The 12,733-nt window shown below is 40.7% G+C and overlaps 1 long non-coding RNA gene and 1 pseudogene across 2 annotated transcripts in view; one reads left to right on the plus strand and one right to left on the minus strand.

Annotated features, from left to right (window-relative positions):
• Positions 1-12,733, plus strand: part of LOC138846662 (uncharacterized) — a 104,242-nt gene that overhangs the window by 12,508 nt on the left and 79,001 nt on the right. The gene's annotated exons all lie outside the window — the stretch shown is intronic.
• Positions 1-12,733, minus strand: part of ORYCUNV1R-PS1573 (vomeronasal 1 receptor oryCunV1R-ps1573 pseudogene) — a 29,996-nt pseudogene that overhangs the window by 1,663 nt on the left and 15,600 nt on the right.

Here is a 12,733-nt window from a genome sequence, read left to right on the forward strand (position 1 = left end):
CAGGAGATACCATCTGAGATGAAATCTTACGTGGTAGAAGCTAAGTATTACCCCTTTGTATCTATGCTTTTATTGTGACTCATAATTATTAAGTTTTCATAATAAAGATATTTAAAGGGTACTGAATAGTAATAGTTCTTAGCCACATGGAATATCTAGGGTACCCAATCCTGTGTAGTTTGCCACTTGAAACTATGGAGCTTGAGATTTATGTGAAAATATTTCCAGTTCGGAGCAAATGCTGGAAGACACATTCATACGTGGCAGCTGCTAGGTGACACCCATTTCCAAAGGACATGCCTTGATGTGGTTTTAAATCATCTGCTATGTAAAGATGGGAAATAATCTTACCATCTCCACAATACCAAGGATGTTTTCTATGAGAAACTATTACCAATTCTGTTGAGGATTAAGACAACAGAATTAGAGAAAACCTTGTTATTACAGCCACCACCCCTGGAATCACATTTTTTTCCTGGAATAGAAGATTGTTGTAGGGTTTTCCTACTCTTTATCATAAGAACATGAGAGACACATATGCACCTCATGATTCTGAAAGTAGGAGTCTATGACTTACATCCAGTAGATGGAACAGAAGAATTACTGGGAACCACAGTCCTTAAATATATCAACAACAGATCTCAAGATTATTTTAATTAGATACCAGGAGCCAATGTTATTGTGGATGACACTGAAGTACATTAGGAGACCCCAGGATTTGAGTAGGGTGTAGGATCCAATCTCCCTGTTCAAGCTCAGCACATCTCAGAATCTTTCTTCCTTCCTGTGAGACTGGGACACAGGGCAAGGAGAAAGCACAGAAGAATCCCCTTTGTCACCTGATCACTCACCCAGATCCTGATTGCTTCCTAATCTGTAGCCTCACTCATTTTAACTGATATAGAAAATCCCAAATTTCTCTCAGCTGCCAGGAAAAGCCTCAGTGTGCAGGTCACCAGTCAGCACTGGGTGGACTGGAGGCAGCTGGAGCACTAGAAATGGTGTGTGCCTGTGACCTCACCTCCCTGCAAAGCTGCGATTATCTTTTCACGTGCAGCTGCACTGAAAGTGAAGTTGGGGTACTGAGGATATTTGTGAAAACTTTTTCCCTCTTGCTCATTACGAGGAACCATTATGATCCTATAGTTGTTATCTCAAAGGAGATCGTTAGAATCTTACACTGACTCTCCCTTTTCTTAACTCACTGGTGCAGACAGAGTCTGACCTGGAGGGATCAAGGGATCCTGAGTCTGATGTGAGAGGCATGAGAAGTGAAATTCCTATGTCTCCCAGCATTCATAGATTTCTGTCTACACCAGAGTGAGTTCCTCCCCAAACTTCAGACCACTAAGCTCAGCCTCATTCATGTAATGAGCATAGCAGTGTGAGGAATGCTCCTAAGAAAGGTTTTCAGAGACCCAGGTGCAATTGAGAATTTGATGACCAGAGTTTACACTAGAAACTGCTGTTCTTTGGGTTGGTGTCGTGGCTAGGTGGTAAAAGCCACTGTCTGCAGTGCCAGCATCCCATATAGGCACCTGTTTGTGTCCCCAACTGTTCCACTTCAGATGCAGGACCCCTTCTAAGGGCCTGAGAATACTAGCAAAAGATGGCAAAAGTGCTTGGGCTCCTGCCACCCAAATGAGAGACCCCAGTGAAGCTTCTGGCTTTGACCTTGCCCATCCCAGCCGTTGTTATTTGGGATGTGAAGGTGCTGGCGGGAGATCTTTCCCTCTCTCTGTAACTGTGTCATTCAAATAAATACATAAATGTATAAAACAGGAGAAACCATTTTTCTATTTATAGTAAGAAAAATGTGATAAAAAATTAAAAAGAAAAGGAAGGAGGGATGATAGATGGAGGGAGTTGTATCTATGAAAAAAATATAAAGAAAAATGAACTTGTACAGCCCCTTGGAGGAAATAAATAATGTAATAGCTAATAAAAAAAGAAAACACTGCATTTGTCTGGTCCTCCCTTAAGAATTCTTTGGAATTACAGAAGATTTGGGGATTCTATTGTGAAGCATTCCTTACAAATTATGCCCTTTCTTTCTCATCTCCAGTAGACACAGAAGCTAAAAGAACAATATCATTGCATACACAAAAGTTTATAAGTCCTGAGAACTGAAATATTTTAGAAGCCAGATTCTAAAATTCCCTCAATTACTAGATGAGTCTTCTTTCCTCCTCATTTCAAGAGAATTGAATTACCATTTTTTTCGCCCCATCCCCTTATTTATTGCTTGTAGTCTTGATTGACTTTGTAATTAATGAGGAAATATAACATGCGTTGAAATTCATTATTTGATAGTTATTACAAGGAAATTCACTGGTTTCTGAAGTCAGCTATCTAATGCACTTCAATTTCTAAGTCAGACGTTAGACTTGGAAATTGAGGTGCATTAGATAGCTTCCAAACCAGATGTTAGGCTTGTGGCATTGGACAGCTGACAGCATGTTGGTTGGTATCCTGTGCTCAGTGATGGACAGAGCTGCCAGGATTCCCTGCTGAATTTCTCATATGTCTGGAGCCTTTTTCTGCCCCAAATCTGAGATGACAAAAATCCCCAAATTTTGATACTAAATAATTTATGAGGTTAATCAAATATATCATTGCAGAAATTGAAATTTTAATCTCTTGTTTTTCTTTCAACCTTACAAAAATAAAGGTTGTAGATTTTATGGATATTTTGACAATTTTAAATGAAACATTTTTTATTGAAATAATTCATTAGTTTCATTACACTATACATACTTTCTGTTGAGTGTTATTTCATGCATGTATAACATTCCCTAACAAAAGGAACATTGCTGATGTAATTATGGTTACACCTGTTTCTTTAAAAATTATTTCAGGAATTTATTGAAAGATTTTTTTTTATCTATATGAAAGGCAGAGTTACTGAGAGAGGAGGGAGAGATATAGATTTGTCTTCCATATGCCGGTTCACTTCCTAAATGCACACACCATCCAGAGCTGGGCAAGCCATGAGCCAGGAGCCCAATCCAGGAGTCCAACATGGATTCAGGAGGCCAAGCACTTGGTATCTTCTGCTGTTTTCCCAGGCCATTAACAGGGGCCTGGGTTAGACATGGAGCAGCTGGAACTTGACATGGCCCCCATAAGTGATACCAGCATCATAGGCGGCTTTACCCACTGTCACGAAACTGACCCCAAGGATTGTATGATGTGAAAAATTTTTCAATTTTTAAACTATTAAATTTATTCAAGTGCCACATTAAAATGAAACTTACATACAGAAAGTTGTACAGATAGAGGGATTACAAATTGATAAACCTGGAGAATCATATACCCATGAACAGAACACTGCAGTCATCGACATGAATATGTCCATGATCTCTGGAAGCTCAGTCCACCCTTGTGATTTATTATTATTTTTGTTGTGGTCTATAAAAAGGATACTTAACATAGGCTCTACCCTGTTAGAGATTTTCACTACGTGATCTAGCACTGTTAGCCACAGTCACTGTGCTGCATGGCAGAATTCTAGTCTTTCTTCTTTGCAAACTTAAAGCTTCTCATGTTGTGATCATGCTTCCAGTTTTTTTCTGTTTGCAGCCCTGCAATGTTCCTTACATTCTCTGCTTCTTTGAATTTACTATCGTTTATATTAGTTAAGATTTATGTTAGCTTTTGAAAGGCAAGGCTATATAGACAGAGGTAGAGAGAGAGAATCTTCCATCTACTGGTTCACTCTCCAAAAAGCCACAAAAGCCAGGAACCAGGAACTCCATCTGGATCTCCCACATGAATGCAAGGACATAGTACTAAGGCCATCTTCCACTGCTTTCCCAGTGGAGTCTCTTACTATAAATTTGTATTAATTGTGGTTTGAAGTTGTTACAGATAGGAAGAATACAAGGATGCATATGAGCAACAAGACGATGAGCAGTTGGATTGCAACAAGTCATCCACTTATGACTCTGTGGGGCTTAGGAGTTACTGCCTATTCCCCACAAGGGGTCAGCAGAAATTGAAGGCCATGAGGCAGACCACTGTTTTAAAGCAGTATCAGAGACGTCAGCACCAGTATCAGTTAACCTTGAAAACTAAGAGTCAATCTATATAGTCATTCAAGCATGATTATTAGAAACTTGAGTAATGGCAGTCACAAATGTAGATCCAAAGCCCTGGGTTCTCTAAAGCATCTTTACTAGAGGCAGAAACATATGGAGGAAAAGTAGCTGAGCCACAGAAGTTAGCGAGGGAAGTTCTTGAGGTAAGTTTGACTACAATTGAATTGAATCCCTGTATAATTAGCATCTATTACTCTGGAAATAACAAAAAAATGTCTGTTGTATTGGCATGGGGCCTTGGCAAAACTAGTCCCACCGACTTTATATAAAGGGCCTGTTATTGTATGGGGAATTCAAGAGAAATTGGCTTTCCCGTCTATAAATCCATCCTGGCACTAGCGACAGTAGCATGAAAGGATCGTTGGAAGGTCATGGGTAGGGACTGGCCTGCTGGGCAGTCAACACCCTCTGTTGGGCCTGGGCGAAGGGCTGGCCTGACTCCAAGTTTCCTGAAGGAGCAGAGTGACACTGATTAGCCCAGATATCCCTTATGGCATTGTGGACACTTTGTTGAAGGTCAAGAGTCTGAATTTGGGGTTGGCGCCATGGCTCACTTGGTTAATCATCTGCCTTTGGTGCTGGCATCCCATATGGGCTCTGGGTTCTAGTCCCGGTTGCTCTGTTTCCAGTCCAGCTCTCTGCTGTGGCCTGGAAAGGCCCCGTGGGAGAAGAGGAGGAAGAACCTGGCTTCTGGCTTCAGATTGGTGCAGAACACTGGCTGTGGCAGCTCTTTGGGGGGTTAACCAACGGAAGGAAAACCTTTCTCTTGGTCTCTCTCTCTCACTGTCTAACTCTACCTGTCAAAGTAAAAAAAAAATATGAATTTGGCAGTGAGCTGCAGTCTCTCTTAAAATGACCCTGCTTCCCACAGCCAAATCATGTTTTATCAGGAGCATTAAAGACAGCAGCCAGTAAATTTTTTTGAGAGTTTTAGTTCTCACTGTTTGACATGATTTGATCATTTCTGCCATGGTAGTTTCAGGCTTAGTGTAGACTGTATATTGCAGTCTTGGTTAGCATGTTCACAATTCATTTCTTTTAACAATACCTTTGTCACTTCTTGATGCTCCTCCTAACATGCAATAGCTTTCTCCAGCCTGTCCACAAAGGGTATGTAGCCCTCAGTTGGTCCCTGGTGAACTGCAGAAAAGGAGGTGGAGGAGTCTTTAGCATCAAGAATCATTTCCAAGCCTTTAATTCAATGATAGAGATTTGCACATAAGCCACCCTTCATGGATAAGCAAGTTGTTGACTTTGGTCAGAATAGGATCCCTTTCCTAACAACTGTTCCAGATTGATAGGAACCTTGTTATTTATGTTACCTAAGGCTTGTATGGAATAGAAATCTATATATTTCTGAGGCCAGTGTACTGAGCTGGGGAAATCAAAATTTTAGCTAAAGTTTTCTAATCCCATGGCACCATTTCATATCTTCCCTCAATTCTCTCTAACATGCCCACTGTATAAGAACTTTGCAACCCATATTCTGTAATTATCTTTATTAACTCTTTATAAACATTATAGGGAAGATGTTCATGCTGGGGAGGTGCATTTTGAGGTCAAACACCAGGACACACAGTTAGCATTGGTAACTTCCCACTCTTTAGCTTCCTGAAGCATGGGTTGTACTACTGACACACCCGAAGAAGGTCTGGGAAAACAACTGCATGTCCCTGTGAGTTCCAACATTTCCACATGGCTCAGTGCTCTTCTTATTAGTAGTTCATTTATTATTCTTAATCAGTACTTGCTGCCACACTCTATGTCCAGCAGGAGTGCTTTCACTGAGAAGGCTTTGGAAGAGCCTGTGTCCCCTACACAGGAACTTCATCCAGGTCTCCTATATGGGTGACAGGGACCCAAGTGCTTGACCATGATCCTTTGCTTTTTCAGACCATGAGCAGTTAGGTGGATCAAAAGTGTTGCAGTATGTCTAGGAACTTGAGTCCATATGGGATTAACCCCCATACCACAATGCCAGCCCCATGTTCTTATTTCAAAGCAGAAATACATGCTGCCTTGTTAACCATATTCTGGTACTGGGACAGAATATGCTTACAGAAATATGCTTACACTCCCAGATGGATTAGCACATGAAAAACTCACATTGTAATGACAGATGTTTGGCCTGTTGCTTAAGATCCCGGATAAATTGCCACATCAGACATCAGTTACCAGGGTTGCATACCCAGTTCTCCCAACCCAAGCCTGCTGCTGATGCAGACCTGGGAGTCATGAATAATATCTCAAGTAACTGCATGAGGCCTGAATAGACTACCTTGCTCCCAGTCCTGCCATCTGAGACCAGCTATTACAGGCATTCGCATGTGAATCATGGAAATTTGAGGTCTATGTCTGTCTTTCCTGTTTTCATGTAAAAAATAAATTAATATTAATGAAATTTGGAACATATTGAAAACAAATCAGTATGAGTGGTAATGCACTTGCACTGTCTTGCTAAGCAGGGGATTGTGTATTCCTGGTACAGGCACAGCAGAGGCTGTGTGTTCTTGAGTTGTGGCTCATGAGAATATGGGGGCTCACAATGGGGAATCTCCCAGCAAGCAGTGCTGAAATGTTCACCAGGGCTGGTGATCTGGCATAGCATGTAAAGCCGCAGCCTGCAGTGCAGGCATCCTGTATTGGCAGCTATTCAAGTCCTGGTTGTTGCACTTCCAATCCAGCACTCTGCCATGGCCTGGCAAAGCAGTAGAATATGGCCAAAGTCTTTGGTCCTCTGTACCTGCATGTAGAATGGAAGACACTCCTGGCTCCTGGCTTTGGATCATCGTAACTCAGCTATTCCAGCCATTTTTGGAGTAAACCGGCATATGGAAGGCTTCTATCTCTGTCTCTCCCTCCCTCTCTGTCTGCCTGTCTGTCTCTCTCTTTCTCTTTCTGCCCCTACTCTCTACTTGTAATTCTTACACATAAATAAATCTTTGAAAACAAAGAAATGTTCACCAGCCACCAACTTGGATTGTTATAAAGAGTCAGGAAAATGTGAAAGATGATAAGTATTCGAAAGTCATAGTTACAGAGAGAAAATCTTCCATCAATTGGTTCACTCTCCAAAGGGCCAGAAAAGCCAGGGCTAGGCAAAGCTGAATCCATGAACCACTAACTCCATTTTGATCTCCCACATGGGTGCATGAACTCAACGACTAGGGACACCTTCCACTGCTTTCCTAGGCACTACAACAGGGTGCTGGATTAGAAGTAGCCCAACTGAAACTTGAACAAGAGCTCTGAGATATGGTAGCATCATGAACAGCAGCTTTACCCACTGTGCCACAATGCACCCCAGAACTTACTATTTTCTACTCCTCCTGTAAGTGAGATCATGTAGTGATTATCTTTCAGTGTCTTATTTCACTTGCACAATGTCCTTCATGCCCATCCATGTTGGTACAATACTGGCATTTCCCTCTTTTTAAGGCTAGATATTATTCCACTGTTATATACAGCATATTTTTGTCCATTCACCTTTCAGTACCTATTTAGATGGCTTCCATGTCAAGGATCACATGAACAATGTAGTAACAAACATGAGTTCAATGACTTATTGAAGGTCTCATTTCTTTTGTTTACATAGGCACAGGTGGGGCCACAGGGTCATATGATTGTCCCATTTTTAATTTCTGAGCCACTGCTATGCTGTTTTCCATAATGTCTCCATCCAATTTACATTCCTATCAACAGTGTACAAAAATTCACTTTTCTCCATGTTCTCCTGACACTTGTTGCCATTTCTTTATTTGAGGAGCTTTGTTATGTTCCCCTTACTTGCTAATTTGTGCCACCTTCATTATGTCAGATTAAGGGAGCACCTGGGACTTTTCCACAGTCTCCACATTTCTTTTTGGATTGAGGAACATTGAAATAGTCCCATGATATAGGAATTAATGTGATAATTATATAGTAATTCATGATTATTACTCAAAGTATATTTTTAAGTTAAAGCATTTATTTATTTGAAAGATAGACTAAAGAGAGACCGACACAGGGAGAGAGTGAGAGAGAGAGAGAGAATGTTCCATCCACTGGTTTACTATATAAATGGGTTCAGTGTCCAGGACTGAGCTAAGGTGAAGACAGGACAGGAGCCAGGAGCTTCATCCAAGTTTCCTATATGGCTGCCATGGACCCAAGCACTCGAGCTATCATCCTCTGCTTCTCTCAGGTAATTAACAGGAAGTTGGGTCAGAAGTGCAACAAGAGGCCGACACTGTGGTTTACAGGGTGGAGCCGCCACCTCCAGTGCTCAGAGATGGCAGGATTCCCTGCTAGATTTCTCATGTCTGGAGCCTTTTTCTCCCCAAATCTGCTATAAAAATCCTCAGATTTTGATATTTAATAAATACTATTCTGCTTTATGAGTAGAACCAAATACAGCTTTGCAGAATTTAAGATTTAGATATTTTCTTTTTCCTCATCAATATTATAAAACTTTTTAAAATATGGTGATTACTGAGGGACAGAGCCAAGATTGCAGTATAGCAACAGGATGTTCTGAGTCACTGGGAGAAAATAGATATTTAATAAGGAAAGGGGATGCAGGCTGGCAACAGAGCTGCAAGAGTTTCATGCAGAGAAGCCCAGGAGTCCAAAAGAGACTGAGCAGGCCCACACAGAGGGAACAAATAGTCACGGGGGCATGGCAGAGGTGCAGAGGAGAAGCCAAATGGGGAGACTGATGCCACACCCTCCCTCTTCCTGGGCATACCAGATGAGACTCAAGGTTGCAATTTCATGGAGCTGCATTTCGCAGTGGGCAGGAGAACCAGGTGAATTGTGTTTGAAGTTCCAAGTGGGAAGAATAGGGGAGTACACGGGGGTCTTGGGCACACCTCTCCCCATCCAAGTCTCACCCTCCCCCCAATAGGAACCCAGTCAGATGGGAGAAACCACATTGTCTGTTTACATCTCTGAATGTAAACAGGATGTGACCACATATGCCTCCTGTGCACAACCCATCAATTGTGGGGACCACTCCACCACATGCCCCCAACCCAGGAACAAGGATCACAACATTACAGAGTAATTTCATCCCACCACCACACAAGCTGTACAATGGGGAAAAGTTCTAAACATTAAAATCCCTAACTTGTTTCACACACCAGAGCCTGACCCAAGTAGTCAAGGCTTAGAGCTCCAGAGCTCTCCTGTCTGCCCCCTTCACCATCCAGAAGTGAGCAGGACTAACAGAGGCAGGACTGTGTGCTTCCACTGGCAATGCACAGACACATAGCAGCTCATAGCAGAGGGAAATCTCACCACAAGCACCAAGACACATATTAGTGACAAAAGGAACCAGAAATGCTGAAGAACAAGGGGAAAAACTTTAGTAAGACTAAGTAAGACAGTATGAGCCCCAGAAAGGAACACTACATCTCCTCTTCAATAATAGAAGTGGAAGAAGAGATTGAGGATATGCCAGAAACGGAATTGAGAATATTAATTGTCAGATTACTTAGAGGCAATCAGGAACAAATTCATGAAGTAAATGAAAAGTGTTCCCAGGAAATTGAGATACGGAAGAGAAGGCAGAATGAAATACTAGATATGAAGAATTTAATAGAGCAAATAAAAAATACAGTGGAAAGTCTCAATGATAGAATAAATGAAACAGAAGAATATCAGAACTAGAAGACAAATTCTAGAAATAACACAGACCAAACACAAAAAGAAATCAAGAAATTGTAAAACACACTTGGAGATATACAAGATTTTTACAGATGATCCAACATATGGATCCTAGGAATTCCAGAAGGCATCATAACAGAGAAAGGATTAGAAGGCCTTCTTAGTGAAAAAAATAACAGAGAACTTACACTTCTGGAGAAAGAGACATCCAAGTTCAGGAAGTGCAGAGAACTCCCAATAGACACGAGTAGAAAAGAATCTCACCTTGGCAGAGTGGCAAAGCTCTCCTCAATAACACATAAAGAATAGATCCTAAAATGTGCATGAAACACTAAATCACGTTCAGAGGAAACACGATTAAACTCAACCCAGACTTCTCATCACAAACCCTACAGGCAAGGAGAGAATGACAAGACAAACTTGAAGTCCTAAGAGACAATAATTGTCAACCCAGATTACTGTGCCCTGCAAAACTCATATTTATGAATGAAGGAGCAATGAGGATCTTGAAAGAATTTGTAACTACTCACCCAGTCATATGAAACATGCTCAAAGATGTGCTACACAAACACAGAAACAGGAATGTCACTACAAAAGTAGATAATTACCCAGCAAAAGGTTAAATGAAAACCAAAGTACATAAACAGAACTATTTACAGAAACATGCCAGGGCAAAGTTGGTACTTAACAATAGTAGCATTGAATGTAAGTGGTCTCAACTCCCCAGTTAGAAGACCCAGACTTGCTGAATGGATTAAAAAAGAAAAGCCATCTATTTGCTGCTTACAACAAATGCATTTTACCAACAAAGATGCTTGCAGATTGAAAGTGAAAGGTTGGAAAAAGATAATTCATGCTAACAGAAACCAAAAAAGAGCTGGTTTGGCCTTCCTAACATCAGACAGAATAGACTTTAACACAAAATCCATCAAGAAAGAAAAAGAAGGACACTATATAATGATCAAAGGATCCATTCAGCAGGAAGATATGACTACTATAAATGAATATGCACCTAAGTACAGAGAACCTGGCTCTTTAAAAGAAAGAGTAAAGGAGGGAGAGTGAGGGAGATATAGACTCAAATATAGTAGTAACAGGGGACTTCAGTACCCCACTTCAGCAAAAGATCAACCAGACAAAAATTCAACAAGGAAACAACAGTTTTAATCAATACCATTGACCAAATAGACCTATCAGATATCTATGGAGCCTTCCACCCTACAGGCAGAGTACACATATTTCTCTCTAGTTCATGGAACTCTCTCTAGGATTGACCAATGTTAGGCCATAAAGCAAGTCTCAGCAAAATTGACATCATACCATGCATCTTTTTGGACCACAACGTAGTGAAGCTGGAAATCAACAATTCAAGAATCTCTACATCGTATGAAAACACATGGAGGATGAACAACGTGTTACTGAATGAACAGTGGGGCATAGAAGACATCAAAAGAGAAATAAAAAAAATTTGAAAGAAATAAAGATGACAATAAAACATTCGGAAATTTGTGAGAGACAGCAAAAGCAGTGTTAAGAAGAAAGTTTATAACAGTTGGTAGCTATAGCAAAAAATGGGAACGTCACCAAATAAATTGGGGCCAGCGCTGTGTGCAGTTGGCTAACACCCTGGCCTGAAGCACTGGCATCCCATATGGGTGCCGGTTTTAAACCCAGCTGCTCCACTTCCTATCCAGCTATCGGTGATGGCCTGGGAAAGCAGTGGAAGATGGCTCAAGTCCTTGGGTCCCTGCACCCACGTGAGAGACCAGGAAGAAGCTCCTGACTCCTGGCTTTGGATCAGTGCAGCTTGGGCCATTGTGGCCAATTTGGGAGTGAACCAGTGGACGGAAGACACCTCTCTCTCCCTCCCTCCCTCCCTCCCTCCCTTCCCCTGCCTCTCCTCTCTCTGTGTAATTCTGATTTCAAATAAATAAATAAATCTTTAAAACATAAAATAAAATAAATAATCTATGCACCTCTAGCATCTAGAAAAGAATAGCAAACCAAACCCAAAACCAATAGTAGGAAAGAAATAATTAAAATTAGGGGTGAAATGGGCAATATTGAAACAACAAAATACAAAAGATGAGCAAAATGAAGAGCTGCTTTTTTGAAAAAAATAACGAAAATTGACACACCATTGGTCCAAAACCAAAAAAGGAGAGAGAACACCCAAATCATTAAAATTAGAAATGAAAACAGAAATATAACAACAGGCACCACAGAAATGAAAAGAATCACCAGAAATTACTATAAAGAGTTGTATGCTAACAAACTGGGAACCTAGAAGAAATGGACAGATTTCTGGACAGATACAACCTACCTAAATTGAGCCATGAAGACACAGAAAACATAAACAGACTCATAACCAAGATGGATATGGAATCAGTAATAAAGCCCCTCCCAACAAAGAAAAGCCCAGGAAAGGATGGCTTCTCTGCCTGATTACCAGACATTTAAAGAAGAACTAACTACAGTTATTCTCAAGCTATTCAAAACAATTGAAAGGAATGAATCACCTTAATTCCTAAATTCAGAAAAGATGCAATAGAGAAAGAAAATTACAGACCAATTTCCCTGATGAACATAGATGCAAAAATTTTCCACAAAATTCTGGCCCATCAAATTCAACAAAACATCGGAAGATCACTCACCCAGACCAAGTGGGATTTATCTGTTGTGTCCAAAGTTTGTTCAATATTTGTAAATCAATCAATGTGATGCATCACGTTAACACATTGAAGAACAAAACTATGTGATTATCACAATAGATGCAGAGAAAGCATTTGTTAAAATATGATACCTTTCATGGAAATTCTCAGCAAATTGGGTCTAGAAGGAATATTCCTTAACATAATCAAGGCAATTTTTGACAAACGCACAGTTAGCAACCTATTGAATGGATAAAAGTTGGAAACATTTCAACTGAGATCTGGAACCAGACAAGGATGCCCACTCCACTGCTGCTATTCAATATAGTCCTGGAA

The sequence above is a fragment of the Oryctolagus cuniculus genome, chromosome 18, assembly GCF_964237555.1.
Source record: "Oryctolagus cuniculus chromosome 18, mOryCun1.1, whole genome shotgun sequence".
NCBI classification, from domain to species: domain Eukaryota; kingdom Metazoa; phylum Chordata; class Mammalia; order Lagomorpha; family Leporidae; genus Oryctolagus; species Oryctolagus cuniculus.